The sequence below is a fragment of the Schistocerca cancellata genome, chromosome 3, assembly GCF_023864275.1.
Source record: "Schistocerca cancellata isolate TAMUIC-IGC-003103 chromosome 3, iqSchCanc2.1, whole genome shotgun sequence".
Lineage (NCBI taxonomy): Eukaryota > Metazoa > Arthropoda > Insecta > Orthoptera > Acrididae > Schistocerca > Schistocerca cancellata.
In genome coordinates this window covers 873,220,379-873,242,807 of record NC_064628.1, presented here as the reverse complement: position 1 = coordinate 873,242,807, position 22,429 = coordinate 873,220,379, and positions in this window count along the sequence as shown.

Sequence of the window (22,429 nt, the reverse complement as noted above, 5' to 3'; positions counted from 1 at the left end):
AGGCGATGCCTGGTGAAACGTTGTCATGCCTCGTGTAAGGGGGATAAATGAGTACCATCACGTTTCCGACTTAGATAATGGTCGGATCGTAGCCTATCGCGATTGAAGATTATCGTATCGCGACATTGCTTCTCGCGTTGGTCGAGATCCAATGACTGTTAGCAGAATATGGAATCGGTGGGTTCAGGAGGGTAATACGGAACGCAGTGCAGGATCCCAACGGCCTCGTATCACTAGCAGTCGAGATGACAGGCATCTTATCCGCATGGCTGTAACGGATCGTAGAGCCACGTCTCGATCCCTGAGTCAACAGATAGGGACGTTTGCAAGACAACAACCATCTGCGCGAACAGTTCGACGACGTTTGCAGCAGCATGAACTATCAGCTCGGAGACCATGGCTGCGGTTACCCTTGACGGTGCATCACAGACAGGAGCGCCTGCAATGGTGTATTCAACGACGAACCTGGGTGCACGAATGGCAAAACGTCATTTTTTCGGATGAATCCAGGATCTGTTTACAGCATCATGATGGTCGCGTCCGTGTTTGGCGTCACAGCGGTCAACGGACATTGGGAGCGTGTATTCGGCATAGCCATACTGGCGTATCACCCGGCGTGATGGTATGGGGTGCCATTGATTACACGTCTCGGTCACTTCTTGTTCGCATTGACGTCACTTTGAACAGTGGACGTTACCTTTCAGGTGTGTTACGACCCGTGGCTCTACCCTTCATTCGATCCCTGCGGAACTCTACATGTCAGCCGGATAATGCACGACCGCATGTTGCAGGTCCTGTACGGGCCTTTCTGGATACAGAAAATGTTCGACTGCTGTCCTGGCCAGCACATTCTCCAGATCTCTCACCAATTGATAACGTCCGGTCAATGGTGGCCGACAACTGGTTCGTCACAATACGCCAGTCACTAGTCTTGATGAACTGTGGTATCGTGTTGAAGCTGTATGGGCAGCTGTACCTGTACACGCCATCCAAGCTCTGTTTGACCCAATGCCCAGGCGTATCAAGGTCGTTATTACGGCCAGAGGTGGTTGTTCTGGGTACTGATTTCTCAGGATCTATGCACCCAAACTGCGTGAAAACGTAATCACATGTGAGTTATAATATATTTGTCCAATGAATACCCGTTTATCATCTGCATTTCTTCTTGGTGTAGCAATTATAATGGCCAATGGTGTATTTCGTCTGTACAGGCGCTAATGAGGGAGTAACAAATTATAGGTCATGCCTCATGCGGTACTTCTACTGTAAGTACAGCGGGAAAGAGTAAGCAATAAACATTTTTCTGTAGGGATCGTCGCCAATAATAATCACAGTAATGATAATAATAAAATCGTAAAGGTTTGAAATCATGTGTAAAGAAGTGTAGAAAGTCGTGAAGTACTCTCCTTCACACATTATGGGCTGCCCTTCTTTTTCACCCCCGTCCTTTGATAGGTAGGTTGTTCTTAGCCCCAACAACGAATGTCACCTTGCAGTCGAGTATATGTCTGTGGTTCAGCAGGAGATGTCGAAAACAAACGCGCGCGCGCTCGCACGCACACACACACACACACACACACACACACACACACACACACACACACACACACACAGCACGCACACGCACACACACAGTCTTTCGTTTTTCTGATATGTGTGGATTTAAAAGTTCAGATTATTGATCATATATTGAGACATGAGGGGCTTCAAGAAATAGTAATAGAGGTATGTGGCGATGGAAAAAGCAGTAGCTAAAGGCCACATTAATAAAATTATAGAATACGTCAGTTGTAGCTCGTGCACAGAACTGGAGGAGGACGAAAAAAGACGTGCAGACTGGGGACGTGCTGCCAAGCAAGCCACCGATTGAACGCTTGTGGACGAAGACGAGAATGTACCTCCAGAACCAGACTGTATACATCCAGAGCGAGCGCGGCTGCAGAGGATGTTGACTCGGACGCGCAAACACAGAGCGCGCTTGTCTAGGAATCGCCGTACGTCTCCGGTTAATTTGGGGATGCGGCGGGCGCCTTATACGGCAGACGGCAGGTGGAGGAGCGGCGGCGCGTCGCGTGTGTACACACGACACACATCAAATTAGGCCGGCCGGGCCGGCGTTGTCTTGCGAGCAGACGCCGCCGCCGCCGCACAGCACGCGACACACACATACTGTAATTGAATCGGCGGCGGGCGCGCCGTGTGCGTTATACAAGCACCATTAGCTGATGGGCCGCCGCCGCCGCTGCCGCTGCCACATCCCGTGGGGACGCAGCGGCCGCCAGCCACCGGTCGCCCTGCCTAGGTATAGGGCCGCGAGGGTCCGCCGGGACGTCGGTGACAGACACAGCGGAGCCGCCGCCATTCACCTGCAGCGTTCAATGCAGGCCCGTCTGCGCACGTATTACTAGGCTACCTCCTGCGACGAACTTGCGACCTGTCGATAAGGCCGCTATTACACTATCAAATTTCCTTGTCAAAGATTTGATCTACATCTACATCTGCATGATTACTCTGCAATTAGCATTTAAGTGCTTGGCAGAGGGTCCATCGAACCACAATCGTACTAACTCTCTACCATTCCACAGCGCGCGGGAAACACGAACACCTAAACCTTTCTGTTCGAGCTCTGATTTCTCTTATTTTATTTTGATGATCATTCCTACCTATGTAGGTTGGGCTTCAACAAAATATTTTCGCATTCGGAAGAGAAAGTTGGTGACTGAAATATCGTAAATAGATCTCGCCGCGACGAAAAACGTCTTTGCTTTAATGACTTCCATCCCAACTCGCGTACCATATCTGCCACACTCTCTCCCCTATTACGTGATAATACAAGACGAGCTGCCCTTTTTTGCACCCTTTCGATGTCCTCCGTCAATGCCACCTGGTAAGGATCCCACACCGCGCAGCAATATTCTAACAGAGCACGAACGAGTGTAGTGTAAGCTGTCTCTTTAGTGGACTTGTTGCATCTTCTAAGTGTCCTGCCAATGAAACGCAACCTTTGGCTCGCCTTCCCCAAAATATTATCTATGTGGTCTCTCCAACTGAAGTTGTTCGTAATTTTAACACCCAAGTACTTAGTTGAATTGACAGCCTTGAGGATTGTACTGTTTATCGAGTAATCGAATTCCAGCGGATTTCTTTTGGAACTCATGTGGATCACCTCACACTTTTCGTTATTTAGTGTCAACTGCCACCTGCCACACCATACAGCAATATTTTCTAAATCGCTTTGCAACTGATGCTGGTCTTGGGATGACCTTACTAGACGGTAAATTACAGCATCATCTGCGAACAACCTAAGAGAACTGCTCAGATTGTCACCCAGGTCATTTATATAGATCAGGAACAGCAGAGGTCCCAGGACGCTTCCCTGGGGAACACCTGATATCACTTCAGTTTTACTCGATGACTTGCCGTCTATCATTACGAACTGCGACCTTCCTGACAGGAAATCACGAATCCAGTCGCACAACTGAGACGATACCCCATAGATGTGATCAAATAATCCGTCAAATATATTTGACAAAGATCTTTGACGTAGCGCTAGGAGGGGTATGACACTGTCATCATATTTGTCGTCAAAGTTCAAGATGGCTGACAACAACAACTTGTTATTAACCGCAGCAGTTGCATGTACCACAATTGCACTATCTGCACATGCGGAAGAGAAGCGGGGAAAAAAAAGGAAACATACCTGGGTGAAGCCGTGGGTTTTACGACCACACGATAAAAGCAGTCAACAAAACTTGTTACGTGAGCTTATAGTGGACGACGTCAAGTCGTACATCAATTACGTAAGAATGGATGAGCATACATTTTTGTATGTGCTCAGTGAAGTGTATCCTCATATCACAAAGTACAGTATTCACTTAAGAACTGCTACATCTGCATAAGACAGGCTCACTGTAACACTCCGATTCCTTGCTACAGGAGAGGGTTAGGTTAGGTTAGGTCAGATCTACAATCTTCTTAATCTGTTTTTGTATTCACGGTGCCTCAAATTGTAAAGCGCCTCATCAGCTTCATACATCTCTATTAATTTTGTAGTTGTCGGCACACACCAATTGTATTTACCGGCAATGTTTATAAAAACACTACAGACGACAGAACACTGCAGCGATGCTAGCGCTCCATGTGGTAACATGTCACATTGCAGTGAACAGAAGACGAGCGACTTCTTTGATCAAATCTACATGGAGGCCATAGATTTGATCAAATATTGTACTACATTTGACAAAGGTCCCTATTACACCATCAGATATCTTTGACAAAGATTTTTGACAAACATATTTGACAAAGAAATTTGATAGTGTAATACCGGCCTAATCAACAGTAGGCTATCGAACGCCGCGTAGACTTACGGGGTGACAGGTTTTGAACTGTATGAAATAATATCGTCATGACTTCTGAACGGTTTGCGTTAGAGCGTTAAACTGCGCGGTTGGCCGCGGGGCATGATGGGAATTAATATGCGCATGCGCACGTGCCTTGTTGTTGTCCGCCATTTGCATATGAAAATTGTCACGGTACAGCGTGTCTGAGGGTATAGCGCTTCTGAAAGCCTACTATACGAGCAATAACGGCCAAACTGCGGCTCAAAGGAAGGATAACCATCAACTGTTGAATGGGCAACAAAAATGAAAATTTCTGCCGGATCAAAACTCGAAACCTGATTTCCTGGTTATCGCGAGCGGGAAATGCGGGTTAGAGTCCCGGTCTGCCGCAAATTTTCATTGTCATCATTCCATTCTATAGCTGACGGTTGTCCTTATTCGCAATTGCGAATACATTTAGTGTATTTCATAACAGCTGCTGTAGCCACAGTTATGTTCCTTTGGACGTGCATGCAGGTCTAAAGAAAATTTGTATCGTAATCAGAATAACAGAGGTCTGACAGGAATCCAAAAGAAATTTTGCTCCAAAACACAATGTGAGCCCACAAAAAAGCCTCAGAACCCAGGAGCACATCACCGAGTTGGATCGGCCGTTACTGCCTCATCCACGCTACAGTCCGTACATTGTACACTCAGACTTCGATCAGTTTAGGTCATTAAAAAATTGTCAACGACACCGTTTGAAGAATCCGCATCTCGTGGTCTACTGCGTTGCTGCCTATGAATCACAGGGTCCCGGGTTCGATTCCCGGCTGGGTTGGTGATATTCACCGCCTGGGGATTGGGTGTTCGTGTTTGAGCCGTGCCGGCTCGTATCGATTGATCGATCGGGTCGGCATGGTGTGGTCTTTGGGCTCGGTCGTTTGACGTGGCTTTTGGCCGCGACGGGCGTGTGGCGCTAGAGAGGGACAGCCGGAGAGCCGCGCGGCGCTGGAGAACCAGGGGGAGCGTGGTTGAGCAGGCCAGGGCACGACGCAGAGGTTGTGGTGTGTTTGACACGTTTGCAAGAGCGAACCTGGCTTGTGGTATGGGAACTGGACTCGGCCACATTACCCGAATCGAGTCGTGCGGCGCTGATTTGGATCTGTAAAGGATTTCATAAAAGATTTGTGTGTTAATAGTGTGCTGTGTGCGGCACCCTGTCCAGCTCGCCCGCTTGCTGTGGGTTCTGGGTCTAGCCGCCTCTGGTCTCGGTCCAGTGGTCCCCCCACCCCCTTTCTGCTACTTGAATTAGCCCGCGCCTGTGTGACGTCACCTGTTTTGGAAATCTGTCACGAAGCGTTGTATCTGTTTGCATTTTTTTTTTAACTTTGTGATATCCATGATTGGTTAATCTTTATCTCATTATTGTAGTCTCCATTTGCGAGCTTTACTGTAGGAAAGCGTTTCTGAAGAAGAGAAATTTGCTAACATCGAGTATAGATTTAAGTCTCAGGAAGTCGTTTCTGAAAGTATTTGTATGGAGTGTAGCCATGTATGGAAGTGAAACATGGACGATAAATAGTTTGGACAAGAAGAGAATAGAAGCTTTCGAAATGTGGTGCTACAGAAGAATGCTGAAGATTAAATGGGTAGATCACACAACTAATGAGGAGGTATTGAATAGGATTGGGGAGAAGAGAAGTTTGTGGCACAACTTTACAAGAAGAAGGGATCGGTTGGTAGGACATGTTCTGAGGCATCAAGGGATCACCAATTTAGTATTGGAGGGCAGCGTGGAGGGTAAAAATCGTAGAGGGAGACCAAGAGATGAATACGCTAAGCTGATTCTGAAGGATGTAGGCTGCAGTACGTACTGGGAGATGAAGAAGCTTGCACAGGATAGAGTAGCATGGAGAGCTGCATCAAACCAGTCTCAGGACTGAAGACCACAACAACAACAACAACAACTGTGCACAGAATTTAATTACCTTGCGAATCACTTAATGCCTGTTTAAAGATTAACGTTGTTGTTTGAATAGGGCGCTTGCCCGTGCTTGTAAGGATTCTTTGCTGACTTACCTTATCACAAAAATTTTAAAGAATAAATTTTATTTCCTAAAGAAAAGTTTAATAAAAGTGTTGTTGTTATAAACTGTGAATGTTGCTTATGTGGCCCTGCGCTCCCGCTCAACACCAATTACCTGATTAGAGTGGAGTGACCGCTACAGTGTTCTCCTCATCGTTTCATCAACATTCATGAAATAGGCGAGATTGGAGTGAGTGAAGGTTGGAAAACTGTACGGGCGCTGATAACCGCGCAGTTGAGCGCCGCACAAACCAAACTTCACCACAGTCTGGAGATGTGAGAGCGTGACTGGCACAGTCAAAACATGGCTAGAGCACGGACAGGTGTTGTTACCAACAGCTGACGTAAGGCCACAGAACGACATGGAGATATTGTAAAAAAGGGACTGGTACATATAAAAGAAATGTTGGTTGATACTGTCGCCAAATACAAATTGTTGAGAGTAAAAATGTTCTGAGAAAGAAATTGTGGGGCATTATTTGTTGAAGTACTACCCTTCAACATGGTGTTAGCGTGGTGTCCAGGATATAGATACTCTTTCCCGAAATAACGTTTGTACGGTTGCGATTTGGGTACTAATTTCTGTTGCGCTGTAGCACAGTGCAATAGTTATTGCTACTCCGTGCTGGGACCAGAGAGGGAAGATGCAGCCTTAGCGAACGGGGGAGGGGCGGCGCGCGGCCCCCCGTGTAATCGCATTGCCTCCGGGCGGCGGATCAAAGCGCGCCGCGGGAAGTCGCGTCTTTTGTGGAGCTCCTTACCTCCGCCTCTTTCCTTAATTAGCCCGATAATTCTGCACGGGCGGTGTCGCTCCATTGTCTGCGGATGTCTGTACTAGATAGATTGTGCGCCACCAATAGCTTCCGTCTTTCTCCGGGAGCGAAACACGGTTTGACGCACGGCGAGTGGATTCGGAGAACACTTGCACTCATTTTGCCTTTCTCCTCCGGCCCTCCGTGACGGTAAGAAGCCATCACAAAAGGATTCCAGGGCAGTCGGAAGCCCGATGCGGCCTCGAATTGTTATTGATCTACATTTGTAAAGGAGCGGCCATTTATTTTGTCAGAAACCTACGCTTGCAGTGTGCGGGGGCAGCTGCTGTTTTCAGGACATCCTGCTTCTTTGATTACATGAAACAGAATCCCCTGTTAGTTACACCGCTCATTATACATTTCAGAAAGTATCTTCTAAGTCCTTTTTTGTTGTGCCTTTTGCCCCAACTTGCTGAAGCTGGAAGGTTCGACGATTGTTGGAATCTGAGTAGGAAGATTCAGAGCTGGAACTGTTATTATCCTTTGACAGTGTTCACTGGAATATATTCTTTGAAATTCTAATGGTAGCAAAGATAAAATGCAGGGAAGGGGAGATTATTCGAACTTTTACAGAAGTCAGACTGCATTTTTAAGAATCGAAGGATGTGAGTGGGAAGCAGCAATTAATATAGTGCCACGAGCACAGAAAATGTTAATAATTTTAATTACGTGTCAGATCAGAACTAGCAACGGACAGAGGCTTTCAGGTGCATGGAACAGACGGATGACAAACAGGATGAGAGAACCGAAAGCTGTTCGATTCTCAGCGGCTGACCAAACACGTCAGCGAGGATTATTCGTGAACGGTTCGCCAAGGCGACGAGGTTTGATAAGCTTCATTTAATTTACATCTATGGTCACAAACTTTTTGTTAACAGATTACCGGTTTCGGTCTTTAATGACCATCATCAGATCTGCAGCAAAAATGGAAAAAAACAATACATTCGCAAACTGTCTACGGCTTAAGAACAATACATAGACCATAATGAAAAGTAGTACTGACAAAATTTACATTTGTGCCCTTTAAATATGATGAGACAAACCTGTGTCATAAAAACAAAGTCCTAATGTACTGCATCCATAATGGCATCGTCAAATGTTAAATGCGGAATCAGCACCAGCAACGTAACATACATATAAATAACATCATATGCACGAGTCATGTTGTCAGTAGCACTACTGTTTAAAACAAGCTGCCGTACAGTAGCCACAAGATGTTTGTGTTGTAAGTTCACCAGATGTCGCTAATGTCGGCATAAACTAGATTTCAATAATTAATTGAAACAGCGAAAATTAATTAATTATTGAAAACTAGTCTATGCCGACATTAGCGACATCTGGTGAACTTAGACGTGGCAGCTTGTGAGGCAAGGTTTGAGGTCACGGGCGTCAGTGGTGGAATTTCTAGTGGAAGTGAGAATGATAGTCAGCCATTAATACCATTACATGTCAAGGAAAGCCTCCAAGGGAATAATCCCGACAGATATCGCAGAGGGCCGTGTGCATCCAGAATCAATGTAGAACAGAGTAAAAGCTCAGAGAGGGCAGATTAAAAGACAGTAGAAAAAAATTACTCTGAGCACTATGGGACATAACATCTGAGATCATCAGTCCCCTAGAACTTAGAACTACTTAAACCTATCCAACCTAAGGACGTCACACACATCCATGCTCGATGCAGGATTCGAACCCGCGACTGTAGCAGTCGCGCGGTTCCGGACTGAAGCGCCTAGAGCTCCTCGGCCACCGCGGCCGGCAAAGGACAGTAAAGATTCAGCGAATAATAAGTGTAGCCGGAGCGCATTGACGCTCGTCAGCAGTACGTGGTGGAGCAGTAGACACTTCAACTGTGAGAAAATGGTGATGATAGGCTCTGGCGGACACATGGCAACTGCAAGCTAATTAGCAATTTTCAGTATTCATTGGAGTAGCACATAACAGAAACTGGCTGTCCCTTTTTCACAGAACTTCAGTGAATACCAGGAACAAGTTACTGATCAGTACTTGTCTCTAATCAGAATTGCAAAGAACACGCTAAAAATAACGAACCAATCGGGTACACATGAGATCTTCAGACAGTTGATTGTGACCCGATTGTCAAACGACGAGTCTCATCTCAGTGGCGTGTAGATGTTATGCGAGTGGAAGCCATATGCCAGCGTTTGACGATGCTTCCTTCGTTTTGGTTCATACTGAGACGAAACAACGAAAGCAGGCATACCCGCAGTTATCTTCACGCAACATCTGACACAACACTCAGATGTACAAAAAAGGCAGACCTTGTAAGAAAGAAGTGCGAAATCGGGTACGAGACGTAGGTGGCGAAGTGCTACGCAAACAACGGATTACCGCAGTTTAAGATGAAATGACAATTACGCCGTGCAGCGATTCCAAAGTACTTGTGGTCTGTATTGTCCACAGTAACTAAAAGAAGTAATGTATCTGAAGAAAACTGTGTAATCAAATGCTTTCTGTTGCAGTTTTTTTTAGTCTACATATTGTGCGACCAGGGATTTCACATTATCATGAAATTCGTATAGAGACTCATTCTCCGTCCGATCCGCTTGTCACAAATTTTCATTTAGGAGAACCAGTACGAGATCTTCCGTTACAAGTAAATTTTTTCGCGTGTCTCATTAAAGTACTTCTGAATGTACTGCTACATCATGCAAGATCCCCTCGCTTCTAAACTGATGCTGTTATTACTCAGCCTAGCCGCGAGTCCGTATAGGGTGGTATCTACATCTACATCTACATCTACATTTATACTCCGCAAGCCACCCAACGGTGTGTGGCGGAGGGCACTTTACGTGCCACTGTCATTATCTCCCTTTCCTGTTCCAGTCGCGTATGGTTCGCGGGAAGAACGACTGTCTGAAAGCCTCTGTGCGCGCTCTAATCTCTCTAATTTTACATTCGTGATCTCCTCGGGAGGTATAAGTAGGGGGAAGCAATATATTCGATACCTCATCCAGAAACGCACCCTCTCGAAACCTGGCGAGCAAGCTACACCGCGATGCAGAGCGCCTCTCTTGCAGAGTCTGCCACTTGAGTTTGTTAAACATCTCCGTAACGCTATCACGGTTACCAAATAACCCTGTGACGAAACGCGCCGCTCTTCTTTGGATCTTCTCTATCTCCTCCGTCAACCCGATCTGGTACGGATCCCACACTGATGAGCAATACTCAAGTATAGGTCGAACGAGTGTTTTGTAAGCCACCTCCTTTGTTGATGGACTACATTTTCTAAGGACTCTCCCAATGAATCTCAACCTGGTACCCGCCTTACCAACAATTAATTTTATATGATCATTCCACTTCAAATCGTTCCGCACGCATACTCCCAGATATTTTACAGAAGTAACTGCTACCAGTGTTTGTTCCGCTATCATATAATCATACAATAAAGGATCCTTCTTTCTATGTATTCGCAATACATTACATTTGTAATGTGACGTATAGTATAACCGGTCAGCATTTCCACCTGGAATTTGCGAGTGTAAGTCGGCCCTTCCTTGATCCGCCTTGGTGGGCCGTGTCGTCGGATTTCCTCCTACCTGTGCGCGGTGCAGCTCTCGTAAATGTCGTCCCCTGCAGATTCTTCATTGGCGCTTTGGATGTCTCTGTCAGTGGAAGCTAATTATCTGAAATGGCTGTCGGTCAACTTTGGGGTATCCATTTACTCGAAATTAACATTCAGAATGCCGTAATATCACTTTTAATCCTATTAGATCAATAATGAAGCACTCACGTCACAAAGTACTCGTAATCGAGAGCATGGCTAACATCGAACAAGGCAGGAAGAGCTCTTAACGCCGACTGCCGACTTCGGCGCGTAGTCCGTATCTCTTACTAGTTTCGTCACAGTTCGTGGATTTCCGATCAAGTTCGTACTTACTAAGATATGCATTTGTTAACGAACGGGTGTGAATTTTAACGAGGCAAAATTACGATAAATAGCTTTAAACATCCAGAGGCTCCTCCTAGTAATCGTGTTGTCATAAATGACTTTAATTATTAAATATAAATAAACAAAATCGGTGATTTTGGCGCCAAGATGGCGGTACTTCCCGTCATCTATATTTCCCAGGCTAACGCTTGTTGCTACGGTCCAGCGCCGAGCCCCACCCCACTACGCGCGACGTATGGTCGCTTCGTCACCCAGCCAGCCAGCGTGGGAAATGCTCTCCGACTCGTGGCCGGCTACGGACTACATTACTTCCTAACTATCGTGAATACATCAATAAGAGACAATAATTTATTAAAACTGGTAAAAATGTCTTCGTCACGTAACAGGTACCTTACGATCATCTTGCTGAAACATGAAAATATCCGACGTGACGGATATTTCAGAATTTTAGTATTGTGAAGTATTTTGGAAGGTGGTGTTGGTTGGTTGGTTGGTTGGTTGTTTCGAGGAAGGAGACCAGACAGCGAGGTCATCGGTTTCATCGGATTAGGGAAGGACGGGGAAGGAAGTCGGCCGTGCCCTTTGAAAGGAACCATCCCGGCATTTGCCTGGAGCGATTTAGGGAAATCACGGAAAACCTAAATCAGGATGGCCGGACGCGGGATTGAACCGTCGTCCTCCCGAATGCGAGTCCAGTGTCTAACCACTGCGCCACCTCGCTCGGTGAAGGTGATGTAGCAGTGCACCCAGTGCGATTTTAATGAGGACATCTGCCGCGGAAGCCTACACATTTATGCTTTTCGTTTGTGTGAAGATCGGGGAAGACTTGTATCAGTTTCCTTTGCGCGCACTGCTTTTTTGCAATACACGAAACGATATATCAGAATGAAAAGGTGGCAAAGGGGTACTTGTATTATTCCAAGGTTTACAGATGCAGGGTGCTCTTAACGGAAGGCAGCCATTAGCGCGGGAGCGCTGTTGCGTACGTTGCCATTGACAGCCCGTTCCGGAAATAGGCTCGGGCGTAGGCGGGCGACCCGGCGCGTACGCACGCACGCACGCCGCATCGGCGCATCGGCGACGCGCGCAACATTTAAAGCCGTCCGGCGCGACGCGCTAATTGGCTTAGCCTGTAGGGCCTGTCGCTGAATGTTTGATGCGCCGAGTGGTGGTTTCGGCGTCGTTTGAATGTTTGATCGGAGGCCCCGTGCCCTCTGCGGCCGCCCCCGCCATCAGATCCTCCTACTCTCCCCCTCCCCCCGCCCCCTTCCAGTGCTCTGCAACATTGATGCGTCTCTGTTGCTGGCGCACTGCCGCCATCTACGGGTCGCCATGGTCACCTCACAGTCGCCCCACCATACGCCTAAAAAGAACTGGCTAGCAGGTGAGAGCTATCGAACCAATTACTGTAGCACTGAAGCTGCATTACGTTCTTGGGAATGAAGGCAGGTGCTACCAGAGAATCGGTACCGCCTCATCCATTCTCCTAGAAGCTTTCTATCTTGCACTTTCCGGTTCAGCTCGCCTTCGTGTTAGATGCTTGACAACCAGTTCTCCGCTCTGCTGATTGGTGAATCTCACGTTTCCAGAATGAAATTTTCACTCTGCAGTGGAGAGACCGATGGTACGAAGCATCTGCCAGATTATGCGAAGAATGTTTTAAACCTGATGTTGTTGGAATTGTATATCTTTGCCTACAGAAAAGAGCACGAGTTTCTCGCTGACCTCACTACAGCCTCATAGTTTTTATTTTAATATTTATGGTACTTGCATATTGTAAAAGCCACTGTATATTGTTCCCTGGTGGATTCTTCTTACCATTATTCGTCAGTTGCATTCACGTTCCATCCCTGTTCGGAACTAGAGATCGGTATCTCAATTACGCCTGAATACGGTTTCACAGATATGATTGTCAACTTGGAAATGAATAAGACATGCCGGATTTGACAGGCGTATTGGCATGTTTATGTGCGAGTTTACAGGATATCGCAGGATTAATGGCCAATATTTAGGGATGTGAGGGGAACGATCATTCGAAGCAAAAAAAGTCATCCAAACATGGTGTCTAAAATGCGCACCTTGTGAACTATGAGTACTTGTTTAGTAGGAGATGTTTCACAGTAGTAAAAGTAACAAATGTTCATAGCTCTTAACGTATGAACTTAGAGCCCATATTTACTGGACTTTTTTCCTCGTTTTACTACCACACCTCAAAAATATAGAAAACAAAGACCTTGCAATAGATAAAAGCCCATGTTCAACAGACTTTGGAATGATTTTTCCTTTCATATTCCTGAACCTTGACTGTTTCACCTGCCGCACCCTGTACAGCAAGCATAGATAGTTACGGCTTGTCAGATGTAATTTCCAGTATGGTTTTTTTTTTAAAAAAAAAGGCTTTACTATCATCATCGATTAGTTGTGGTAGTGAGACGTACTGGAACGACAGTATGGCCTTATTCATGATTGAACGGGAGACCCTGTCTGCTCGTTGTTCGGCTGCCTGTTGCAAGCGTTTCTATTTGGTACCGCTTCAGTAACTTGCGCGTCGATGAAGACGAGATGAAATGACGAGGGCAACACAAGCACCGAGCGTAGAAAATCACTGAGACACTGGGAATCGAACACGGATCCCCGCGGTCTGGAGGCAGGAGCATAAATCACATGGCCATGAGCTACGGACATGGTATTGACATATGGACATTCAGTGTTAAAAAAGAACATTCAGAAACGGTGGGTGTTTAGTGAGTAGTGGTGAGATGCATGTTGAAAATTACTGTGAGAGATAAGAAGACAAATAAATGAAACAAGAAATAAGCTGGGATTAAGATGTGGTTGTGGCTGTAAGAACGGGACGAGTACCCAGGGGAGTTGTTGGTAGACGGACCAAGGAAGCTACTAGTAAGCTTCGTTAGATAGGAAAAGACCGGAATGTTAATGGACGACAATAGAAGAGAAACATGATGGCTGTGTATAGCTGAGGACATTAATATATGGAAAAGTTTGGAGGCTTTTATTTAGCAGTGAATGTCACTTCGTTTACTGTGGTGTTGCTGTTGGTGGGCCGGCCGCTGTGACCGAGCGGTTGTAGGCGCTTCTGTCCGGAACCGCGCTGCTGCTACGGTCGCAGGTTCGAATCTTGCCTCGGGCATGGATGTGTGTGATGTCCTTAGGTTAGTTATGTTTAAGTAGTTCTACGTCTAGGCGACTGATGACCTCAGATGTTAAGAGCCCAGAAACTCAGCTGGTGGTGGTGATGATGACGATACACTGGGTGAACCAGAATTCGCGCATTCGGACGCCGCAACCTAATTCCTTGTATACAAACAGTACAAAAATGCCTGTAACAAAATTTCCTGCCGTAGATATTTTTCTGTTGAAAATTGGCGCCAAAGATATGCAGCTTGACAAAACCGTAGTCTCGTGTTCTGACAAGCGTCTAAAATCAGGTGTGTAGCTCGACTGCCTATACAGCGCATTGGGTGTGTTTTACTAGAGAATACTCGATTACGGGTGTTCGATTCCGGTTCTAGGCGTAATTTCTGTTTAATTGTATTTTAATTTAATTTTCAGCAGCGTGCTATGGTATCTGACCTCACAATCGTTGTACAACAATTGCAATATGTCTTGTACAAAACGCATGTCACAGAAATGAGAAAAAAATCGTGTTAATTATTCCACTGTGAAATAAGTACTTTCCCTTTAAACTTTTAGTTTGTTCTTTTCGAAGCACTATAGCTCTCCATTCTTTCTAGTCCATTGTCAGTATTCCTTCTCTTTTCTTCATTTATTCATCTTCCGGAAGAAAGTGCCACCACATTCCTTCTTGGTCGATTCCTGCTGCATAATACTTAAGAATGCATTTACCATAACACTCATGTACAGTCGGAAAAATTTAAAAAAAGTGTTTCACCAGACAGTTATATTACATTTGGTGAGAATGTTGCCAAATTGCCGGTCTTTGACGTAGATTTTTTACCGAAAACATGCACGGTGTGAAATTTTGACAAAAAGATATTCGTACTGTGAACGTGCAATGAAACGCATTGTGCCGTCGTGTGCGTGGAACTGGTGTACCCTTGTGTAGTGCGCACTCACACTGAACATCTGCTGCGTGTTGAAGGTATTTTAAATCCGTCTGTGCGATTACAAAAAAAAGTGCGTATCTTTGTGACAAAATGCTTTTCGCTTTATTGATACAAAAGATCGTCAGTGCTCGGTAATGCAGCATATAATTTGACTTGTTTTCAAGAAGTAGAAACATTTCGTTAGAAAAGATATTGTGGTGTTCGATTTTCGCTCACGACGGAAAGTGTCTGCTTGCATGTTCGTGAGGCATTCCCTCGTTTGGCGCTGCTGTTTTTTTGCCTGAACCCACGTTGCTTTACAGCAGTAGACACTTCTTGATGTGGGACACGACAAAATGTAGCACCACAACTCTTTGCGTTTTTCTGGCTAAACCGGTCTCCGTGTGTATTTGTGTGAGCGAGTAAGCTGACAACTTTCCTTACACAAAAGCACAAAGCCAGAACAGTACAAACAATAAATGCACTGTGGGATGAGACATGTGAGGTGTACAGTAAGCGGTCGTTAACCGTGTGAGAAAAAAACACTCATGGATATGGACTGCATGTAATTTACAGTTTTAAGACTATCTGGGGTAAGTGTAGTTGTACTAGTAGCTTTAGTTTGTTAAGAGTGTAACTGCATTACCTCTACATTAGACGTGTTGCATGCCTATCACGTGTTACCTCATTTTGATCGCTTCGTTTGCATCTGCGATCAGTCTCGTATTAGATTTCTGTAGAAACTGGAAGCAGCGAACCGTCTTGGGACTGAGTGAGGGATTACAAAGGACCATGTACCCAATAGAACATTTTTGTTCTACAAAATTATCCTCTTGTCCGTTACTTAAAAGTAAACCGTGTTTGTAGCAGAATTGAAATCATCTATGTTTAAGTCTGTTTCTATTTGAAAATTGCTGATTTTTAAAGTGAAACAGAGGGTTGTTGTAGAAACATATAAGGAACTATACCGATTCATCATATTGAGCCAGAAAACGCAGTTTCCTCGGAGAAAGGTAAAATTAAAAAAAAAAAAATGTCACATCACTTCAATATTTCATCGAGCTTACGTAAAACACTTTCCTGTTATTCATAAACAACATTTGCACTTGTCAATAGTAACAGGAAAATCTTGCCTTTAGTTATGATGAAGTCCGCCCCCCCGGTAGCTGAGTGGTCAGCGCGACAGAATGTCAATCCTAAGGGCCCGCGTTTAATTCCCGGCTGTGTCGGATATTTTCTCCGCTCAGATACTGTGTGTTGTGTTGTCCTAATCATCATCATTTCATCCCCATCGACACGCAAGTCGCCGAAGTGGCGTCAGATCGAAAGACTTGCACCCGGCGAATGGTCTACCCGACAGGAGGCCCTAGTCACATGACATTTATTTAGTTACGACGAAGGACATTTTGCTGAGTTCAAAATAACAACAGTAATTACATACATACTATATTTTCGCGATTCAAACTATGCTTGCATCAAAATTAATTGCTTTGGTTAGATAAAAGCGCATATTTTACTCGATCAACTAACCTTTATTCGTCATAAAATGCTATTCATATTTTGTAAGGATGTAAAATAATCAGTAGAGTGACATAGAACGATACGCAGTTCTACTTCTGCAAAACAAACAAACAAACAAAAAACAGAGTGGTCGTATTCCAATTTCTCTCTGGCACATCCATTTGTGTTTCTTTCCCTACCAGTGCTACGAATACTACAGATTATCCTACTATTTACTACGTCATTTATGTACTGAACCAAAAGTAATGAAATGTAGTTTTGGTAAGGCGCGGCCGGCCGCGGTGGTCTAGCGGTTCTGGCGCTGCAGTCCGGAACCGCGGGACTGCTACGGTCGCAGGTTCGAATCCTGCCTCGGGCGTGGGTATGTGTGATGTCCTTAGGTTAGTTAGGTTTAAGTAGTTCTAAGTTCTAGGGGACTTATGACCTAAGATGTTGAGTCCCATAGTGCTCAGAGCCATTTGAACCATTTTTTTGGTAAGGCGCAGCACTAGTCATGCATGATGCGGCAGTTTTTCCACGCATCTGCTTGTTTATGGCGTCATATCTCTTGAACTGTGTTAGCTACGTGGTTCTTACGTCCAGATCAATTATTGCTTGACAGTAAGGGATATGTGTACCAAGTTTGGTTGAAATCACTCCAGTGGTTTAGGAGGAGATGTGCAATACACACACACACACACACACACACATATATATATATATATATATATATATATATATATATATATACAACGCATGGGGTGGCTACTCTGTATCACTGTCAATTCCTTGTGTACCTCTGTACGATAACTAGTCTCCTTTATTTTGTCCTTACGCGAAATGAAAAGCGGTGCCAGTACAATAGTTATGCAAACTATGGCACATGCTAATTCTCTAGATTCTCACAAAAGTTTTTCGCGAAATGATCGTCTTCTTCCCTCCGGTATTACCATTTAAGCTCACGGAGTATTTCCCACAACTTTCTGCAACAGATCGATCCGACTGTAACAATTCTAGTAGCACGCCTAAGGGCTAGTTCGATGCCTTACTTTACACCCACTCGTTCAGGATCCCAAGCACTCGAGCAGTACTCGAGAATTGGTTGTACAAGCGTCCTGGTTGCGGTCTCTTTTAGGCTTACGGTGCACTTTGTCAGAACTATCCCAAAAAATGTTGAGCCATTCCTCACATCGACGTGACGTGATCGTTTCATTTCATGTCAGTTCACAACGCTAAGGCTAGATATTTAATCGACGTGACTGAAGCCGCATGCTACCGATACAGTATTCGAACGTTACGGCAATGTTTCTCCTATCTATTAGCATTACGTACATTATTTGTACAGATTTAAAAGCCAGCCGTCATTCTTCGCATCAAATTCAAATTCTGTCCAAGTCACTCGCCGGCTTTACTTCTGCATACGCAACCGAAGTATTAGTAAACAGATGTAGCATCGGTTTTATGTCGCTGGCAGAACTTAAGAGACGCTATATTGTATTACGACATATGGAGCTGAACTGCACATTTGGTAGTTTTTTATGTCATGGTGTGCGTGTTATGTATATAAGCTATTTCAGGAGACCAGCACACTAAGGATTTCTTGAAAATGCGTCGGTTTTGGTACGACATCTCATATATATATATATATATATATATATATATATATATATATATATATATATATAACCACCAAGCCGGCCGTGGTGGTCGTGCGGTTATAGGCGCTGCAGTCCGGAACCGCGGGACTGCTACGGTCGCAGGTTCGAATCCTGCGTCGGGCATGGATGTGTGTGATGTCCTTAGGTTAGTTAGGTTTAAGTAGTTCTAAGTTCTAGGGGACTGATGACCTAAGATGTTAAGTCCCATAGTGCTCAGAGCCATTTGAACCATTTTTGTAACCACTGTAAGTAGGCTGTTTATGTTTTCTTATTGGCAACGTTACGTAGCGCTCTGTGTGCTAGTTTGCATTGTTGTCTGCCATTGTAGTGTTGGGCAGCGGCAGCTGGATGTGAACAGCGCGTAGCGTTGCGCAGTTGGAGGTGAGCCGCCAGCAGTGGTGGATGTGGGGAGGGAGATGGCGGAGTTTTGAAATTTGTCATGAACTGCTATATATATTATGACTATTAAGGTAAATACATTGTTTGTTCTCTATTAAAATCTTTCATTTGCTAACTATGCCTATCAGTAGTTAGTGCCTTCCATAGTTTGAATCTTTTATTTAGCTGGCAGTAGTGGCGCTCGCTGTATTGCAGTAGTTCGAGTAACGAAGATTTTTGTGAGGTAAGTGATTTGTGAAAGGTATAGGTCAATGTTAGTCTGGGCCATTCTTTTGTAGGGATTTTTGAAAGTCAGATTGCGTTGCGCCAAAAATATTGTGAGTCAGTTTAAGCACAGTCGTGTATAATTGTTCAAAGGGGACGTTTCACCACCAAATGTGCAGTTCAGGTCCATATGACGCAATACAATATAGTGTCTCGTAAGTTCTGCCAGCGACATACAACCGATGCTACACCTCATTGGCTACGTTTCCTTTCACTCCTCGCAGTATAGTGGAACGCGGAATTCCGCGTTGTGGGGGTCAGCAGCTCCTGGTCCACGAAAGTTTCCTCGTACCGCGAGAGAGCGCCTTTGGTACGCCCTCGGCAAGTGCGTAAACGCGAGAGCGACTGGGCGGAAGGGAGTCTCGCTATTCCGGCGCGTGACGCGCGGGCGCGCCGGTATGCAGTATGCAGGCCGGCTGAGTGGCAGGACAGGCGCGCGCGCTGCATTGTTAACGGCGCCCGCCCACCTCACGCCCGCCACGCCCCGTCGACAACTTCTGGCCGCCCCCGCCGTCAATCCGGCGTCAGCGGGCCCGCAGGTGTCGCCGCTGGCGCTGACTCGCCGGCACCCAGTGCAACGCCACCAGTGCTGCGGTTTCCTGGACAGACGAAACCTTTGTCCATAAATCACCACCGCTCGTGCTAACCGTAGCTCGCCCTTTTCACCTGTGCCAGGCCGATTCTGTACCTCTGTTTCCTAGTTTGCCTCAAACCATTTGTGAGCGTGTGGGGTTGCTATTCTGTTATTCTGCGCTGCGCAACGGATTAATCTAAGATGTACCCTTTACCCTGTGGCTCCTGCAAGATGAAATTTCCACCCCCCACACTACGACAGAAGTCAGACAGACGCTCCTAACGTTCTAAAGAGAAATGCCTGAAAAACTTTCAGCAATAAATATCTTCTGGAGTCGTCCGCTGTAAGGGAATGACACAAAAATTCACAAAATTTCTTACGTAACTAGTGGGATACTTGGGTACTGGAGTAGTGCTAGCTAGTGTAAGAAAAACATGAAACTAATGAAAATTATTATTTATTTTGCAAAAATTCTGAGAAATCACAATGGCACTTTTAGTTATGAACTGAACACGTTATTTCCTGGTTCTTTTCGGAACGTTAAGTTACCTCTCAAGGATAGGATTCGCTAATGAAATTTCTATACAGAGTTTAAGATTGTTATTGACTTGTCAGAATGGCTGAAAGCCGCTCCTACTCAACTTCATTAATTATCCGTTAGAATGTTGCTAGGTGCGGTCGATGGTGTCACGTGTGAAATGCAGTGAAGTGTACTGTTGTGGAGGAAATATGGGGCTCGCAAGAGCTGTATATCCCTTAGTTATCCATTAACGACCAATTAGAAGAATTTCAGCCTCATTTTGCACATTTTCTTCGACAAGAACTGTCGTTGTTACTTTTGGACGTGGATCACCTTCAATCGTCTCTGCCATCACGAAACCTTCCATAACCCGTAAAAACATTTTTGCGACTCATTGCTCCACTGCCATAAACAGTGTGTATCTCTTCAAAAGTGTCTGTGGCACTTTTAATAAATTTAAAACAAAATTTAATGTTCGCGCGTTGCTCCTTTCACGACCTAAATTGAAAAAATATTGTTAATGTTTCGGTTATTTCGAACAGTCTGTGATACCAGTATTACGAGCAGTCTGTGATACCAGTGCTGTTAAATGTAAAACGGAAGCTATTCGACATACCACGCTCGTTATTTCATGCATCCGTTTACATATGGCATTAGTAGGTACGCGAATATGAAATCATTCACCTTTCCCTTGTGTGTAGTAGGCCCTCCAATACGTAACTGCCTCCAAGTACGTAGCAAGTTGTCATCAACGTTGAGTGTTCATTGGAGACATAAGTTATATGAAGAGTGCCACTGGGAAATGTGATACGAACGCTGTAGTTCTCAGAGTTGATAAACCGTATGTCGGATAGGTCGGCGCACTCGAACCCCCCCCCCCCACCCCCCCCCCCCACCCCCACAGGGAAAGAGACGATGGCAGTGCTAGAGAAAGAGAGGGACACAATGGCAGTGAGTTCGTGACGGCCAGTGATAATGAAACAGTATATGACAGTGACAATTAAGAAGAGAGAGAGATAGAAGAGGCAGCAGCAGTGGGAACGAATGAATGAGATAGCAAGAGTAAGAGAGAGAAGTGGGAGACAGGAGCAGCGTTAGGGGACAGTAGTAGTAGGACAGAACGAAGGAGTCTGTGGCTGTAAGATAGGAGACAGTGACAGAGATACTCAAGAGATAATGACAATGAGTTAAGCTGAATGAGTGAGAGAGAGTAGACAAGTAGGGGCGGAAGGGTATGAGCGACTTAACAGCGGTGGACTAGTGGGCGTGAACCAGTTACAGTCAGGGGAGCGAGAGGGAGTGAAAAGTTAGCTGCATGTTAAAAAGAACGCGAATATGTTGGCATGGGAAAATTTCTAAAGATGCTGAGGGAAGAATGTGGCAGCTGGAACGCTACTCTTCAGTCGTAGTCATTTTATAACAGGAGTAAATTTTCCATTGTACTTTGTTAGGCAATTTGAGTGCCCTTAGCTGAGCAACCACCATTTTAGTCTGGTTGACGTATAGGTAACTATTCTGTAAATTGAAATTTACCCTACAATAAGAATAATAATGTAAGAAAAGTTACTATGATAAATACAAATTCCAAAAATTATTATTTAGGGGCAGTGAGCTATATACAATAAAAATTAGTAATTCGCCTAAAATAAAACATATGCCGAGAATTGTTATCGTCCGTGGACTGTGCGGCTATTGCTTTTTCATGTTCGTCGTTTACAGAAGCATCGTTTCACAGTTTTAAGCACTGTCAGCCTGTGTTGTCAGATACGAGTAAACTCCAAAAACTGCAACGTACTGCACGGCTAATTCTTTGCGACTGCTGTTCGTCTGTCTCCGTATTCGCAGAAACTGTAGTGGACATAGCACTGTTTCCGGGAAGGTCGCAAAGAAGTAAAAAGGCTGTAACATCGCCAGTGGCGTTAACTTTCGAGAGGATGCTGTGGAAAAACTGCGTCCGCCCGCTCGCCCTCATACACTGCTGCTCCGGCCAGTGCTAGGGCAGTGGCACGTGAAATGTCCGAACCGAGCCTCGCTTGACGCACAGCAACCGGGCCAGCGACTGAATAGTGCCACCTTCTCTGCGCGTAGTGTCTTAATCTCTTCCGCACGTTTCATTCCTGTCATGATGTCATGCGATAACTACATTTTCGTTCCGTGTACCACTCTGTTCTTCAAAAGAAAATATACTCCACTTGTTGTTCATTTTACAGTTCAAAAAAACTGAGAGAGAGAGTGAACGGGGGAGGGGGTGGGGACACAGAGAAAAACAATATACTGGATTTCCAGAATGAGATTTTCACTCTGCAGCGGAGTGTGC